Source organism: Galeopterus variegatus, unplaced genomic scaffold, assembly GCF_000696425.1.
Source record: "Galeopterus variegatus unplaced genomic scaffold, G_variegatus-3.0.2 Scaffold5013, whole genome shotgun sequence".
Lineage (NCBI taxonomy): Eukaryota > Metazoa > Chordata > Mammalia > Dermoptera > Cynocephalidae > Galeopterus > Galeopterus variegatus.
This window is the reverse complement of record NW_007731124.1, coordinates 16409-21393: the sequence shown is the minus strand read 5'-3', so window position 1 is coordinate 21393 and position 4985 is coordinate 16409.

Sequence of the window (4985 nt, the reverse complement as noted above, 5' to 3'; positions counted from 1 at the left end):
CTCTTTGATTAATGAGGAAACTGAGGCAGAGAGAGGTTGGTCCACACAGTGGAATGATGGGTTGGGGATTCCAATCCAGACAGGCTGATTCCTGAGTCCAGGCACAGAATCCATCATTATCCCGCCTCTGGGCAATCCATCCCTCAGTCATGTGGCAGCCGCAGACAGAGCCTGGAACCACGTCCCTCCTTGGGCAGTCTCCTTTCAGATGTAAACTCGGGAGGACCAGGATTCATTTTAATAAGGCGTGGCTTTACACAGAGAACAAAATTAGCAAGCTGAAAGGTTGGATTTCAGGCATCACCCCCCAGGGATTTGTCCAGAAGGTGCTAGGTGCCTGCTCTGCACCACTTCGCTAAGAGTATTTGCAGCTTTAGAACAGATAGCTGAATTCACTTACCAAATTGGTGAGGTCCCCTACCTGCAATCTGTCCGTCGGCTCACTGGCATTATAGCATTAACCCTCCACTCTGTGGGCAATCCAGGCTCCAACACAGCAGTCCGGGAGTTAAGGTCCCTGGGCCCTGAAGGCGTGCATTAGAAGTAAAAAGGCTGTGTTGGAATTTCTTCAGCCCACTGAGGAGCAGTCTTGCGGCTGGCGTTCACACTGGCATTCAGGACCCTACTTGCAGCTGGTGAATCGAGGCATTGTCGTTTGGGGCCACGCGTTGGGGGAGCAAACAAAAGCTGCTCAGAGTTAACCCTGCAGCACTATTCCTGGGGGTGGGAACCCACAGGAACAAGCCAACTAGGGAAAAGTCCCTAAAAGTAGACAGTTTTGACGGACGGGTTTTTGTTGACTTCCTATCCTGTTTGTTTTAAGCGACAGGCCTTGGTGCTTGCCAGCAGAAGGGTCCTGTGATCTAGAATCAAATATTGACAAGCAGCCCTGGGAGGCAGGGCAGAAAGCAAGGTCCAGGTTTAGATGACAGCTGCACTTCTTAGGAAGGCAGGGCGAGGGCTGAGGGCTTAAATTCCAGTCCTAGGCTGCATCGGGATGGCCTTGCTATGACTGCCCAGCAACAGTGTTGTAGATGCCCTTGGGGACAGAGAGACCACAGGAGCCAGTTTATAGCTCGAATGTGGTCACTGCAAAAGCCTGCTTTCCTTCTGTGGCTTAGAAAAATTTTGCAGATGATTTCTTAACGTTCATCTTTAGATTCTGGAAAATTCCAACTCTAACATAAACTACTTTTTTCCAACCACACTCTTCCCTTTAGTGACCATACCAGGCCGTGGTTTTCAGTACCATACATTGGCCGATGACTCCTGAATGTAAACCTCCAGCTCCAGCATCTCCCCCGGGCTCCAGGGCTGGATACATTACTACAGAAGGATGTTGCCACTTGGTAATCAAGTCACCATCTCAAACTTAGTGTGGCCAAAACTGAACTTCTGAGTTCTGCCTACCGAGTCTCCAAAGCTTCTGCCTCCCTGTTTTCTTCTCCAAAAGTGCATGGCAATCCTCCCAGTAGCTCAAAGCCAAAAACCCAAGAATCTTAATTGATTTCTCCCTTTCCTAATACCAGTAAAAATGGTCTCTACTCCCCAAATACACCCATTCTCACCATCTAGAGCCAGAGGGGAAGGCACTTTTGTCCCTCACATGGACTATGCTGCAAAGCCTCCCTCCCTCCTTCTCTGATTATTTATTTTTACTCTTTTTTCAAAAAACGTTTTATTATGGATATTTTTAAACATATAAAAAGTAGAGAGAATAACATAGTAAACCTCCATATACCCATTACCCGGCTCTAAAATTATCAGCACTTTGCCCACGTTGTTTTCATCTACACTCCAACATACATTGGTATTTTCTTTTGTTTTGGAATATTTTAAGGCAAACCCCTTATATCATGTCATTTTTACCTGTAAATACTACAGTATGCATCTGTAACTGATAAGAAAAATTTTGAGAAACATAACCACCACACTGTTATTACATTTAACAAAATCAACAATAATTCCTTCATATCATAATATTGTCTTTAAAACCTATTTTTTAAATTGCTCTGTTGGAATCAGTATTCAAATAAATTCTTCATATTACATTTGGTTAACATGCCTCTTAAGTCTCTTTCTATGCTATTGATTTTGGGGGAACCTGTCCATTTTTTCTGTGGAGTTTTCCATATTCTGGATTGGTTGATGACACTCACGTTGTCATTTGAATTGTTTCGCTCTAGCTACTATTTCTTATCAGCTGGTAGCTAGTTCTACAGGCTTGATTAGATTTAGGCTGCATTTTTGTGGCACGAACACCACAGAGGTGGTGCTGAAACTTCCTATCACATCCCACCAGGAGGTACATCGTGTCTGCAGTCCCAGTTTCAGTGAAGCTGCAGTGGATCTGCAGGCTCAGGTGCCTTTCTTATTTCTCAGTAGTCTACACTTCAGAGTCTCTTCAAGTCAAAATTAACAAAATAGTGCTGTAATTTTAAAGATCCTGAGGAAATTCTGTTTGGTAATCTCAACCCAGAATCAGAAGGTCACCATTTTATAATCTCTAATGAAATAATGCAGCTGGACACTGATCTTTCGTAGCCGAGAACATCATACTCACACACATAAATGATACCAGATATTATATGTACACTATGCATAAAGTATTCTTGCCAAAATGAAACTTCAATATGGTCAAGCATCTAGCTATGAGTTCTGATTTGCTAGAAATACAGGAGATAGAAGAACGTGTTAAATGACACCAGGGGATTCAGTCAGAAAAGTCTAGACTGCAGAAACATTACAGGAAAAATAACCTAGTTTCCTCCACAAATAAATGCAAGGTATTAAAACAAAAGGTGATAGTGAAGAAGTGATAGGTGGGGAGGAAACACCAGTTAAAAGAGACTGAAGAGACGTATCAGCCAAGGGCAATGCAGCGATTTTAACTTCAGAAAAAGCTAAAAATATGGGAAAATTGGGGAAATTTGAACACTGAATATTTGACAATATTAAGGAATCATTGCCACTTTTTTAGGTGTGATAATGATATTTTGGTGGTGTGTGTGTGTGTTTTAAAGAGTACTTATCTTTTGAGACACAAAAAAAATTTAAAGATGAAAGTATTTGATGTCTTAGATTTGCTTTTAAAATAACATGAGATGAGGGAAGTAAATGGAATAATAGATGAAAGAAAACTTGACCAAAATATTGATAATTGTGGAAGCTGGTTTGTAGGTACATCAGAGCTTATATACACCTTTTCATATTTCTGACGATTTTCAAAATTAAAAGTTAATGACACCAACAAATCACCAAGGACTAACCATTTCCTACAAGATTATGTCTTTAGTTCTTGAGGCCCACAATCCTTTAGTAACAATTCCTATTTCCAGCCTTACCTTCTACTTCTTGGCATTACATGCTTTTTGTTCTAGCCAAACTGGGACGCTGTCCTTTGTCTCCCAATAAGAGATGCAGACTCCAGACTTTGAGTATGGGCAATGTACCGACCTGTGCTGGAACCGAGCATCTGCCATCACTCTAAGTGATTCCTACACATCACACACGAGCTAGCCCAGGTCTCATTTCCTCTAATGCTTCCCACCAATAAGAGATGCAGACTCCAGACTTTGAGTATGGGCAATGTACCGACCTGTGCTGGAACCAAGCATCTGCCATCACTCTAAGTGATTCCTACACATCACACACGAGCTAGCCCAGGTCTCATTTCCTCTAATGCTTCCCGTCTTATAAAATCTTTCCTTCTCTGATTGTCAATAATGCATGAATGTGTGTATCTCACCTTCAGCACTGATATTGTTAGTTCTCTATCTATGTGCATGTGACTTTCCTTCCTATCTAGCTTATAAGTTCCTGAGACAAAGAACATCATCTCGCACTTTTGGTACATATAGCACTGTGATCCATAGTAACTGGTGAATAAATATGGTTTAATTAAGTGGCAGTAATCAATTAAAGGCTAATGGTAGAGCTTTAAAAGCATGGTAGGATAAAGATGATGATACCTGAAAGTAAAGTTAGGAAAGAGAACGTTGGACGTGAGGCGGAAGAGAGAAAAGTTACCCTGTGATGAGCATTTGGGGCTTAGTCTGGGAAGATTTTATCTTATGACTTTTGCAGAGGATATTAGCAGATTTCTCCCTGGACTCTAAATAAAGCGACATTTTGTGCACATGCAAGGGACTTTTATTTCCTGCTTACAGCATATCACTTCTGCCTGCCCCAATGTTCAGCTGCCATAGCGTACCATCTGGCTGAAATACTCTGAACCACTCATTAAGTGGCCATTACTCAGTTCTCTTTATTAATCCTAATTTTCTTTTTATGTATTTCAAATAGCCAAACCAAAAAAGGAAAGATTATTTGAGAAATGGAGGACTTATCTCTGACATTTATGTGACTGTCGAGACATTGTCCCATTGTTCCCCAATCCATATAGGTTTTTTTCTGAATGTGGTAAAATATATGTACCATAGAACTTACCATTTTAACCACTTTTAAGTGCACAGTTTAGTGGCATGAAGTACATTCACATTGTTGTGCAGCCATCACCACCATCCATCCCAGAATGTTTTCATCTTACTAGACTGAAACTGTGTACCCAAAAAACTAACTCTCCATGGCCCACCCACCGCCTCTCCTGGCAACCACCATTCCACTTTCTGTTTCTATGAATTTGACTCTAGGTTCCTCATGTAAGTTGATTTCTTTCCTCCTCTGAGATGTCTACTCTGGTGTTAAGTCTGCCCGTTAAGTTTGTTTTAAATTTCATTTCTTGTACATTTTATTTATAAAAGTTTTAATTATTTTTCAGGTAAGCTTAGTCAACTTATAGGCTCTTGCTTCATTCTCACATTTTTGTGCTGAGTATTTAGAAAGGAGTACAAGAAAGTCCATGCCCTGAAAAAGTTCATAGTGTAGTAGGGAAAACTGTCAGGTTAAAAAAAACCTAAATTACAATATCATGAGGGAAAGTGCAAGAGAGCATGGGACGTATAAATGCAGCGATTCATCAAAAA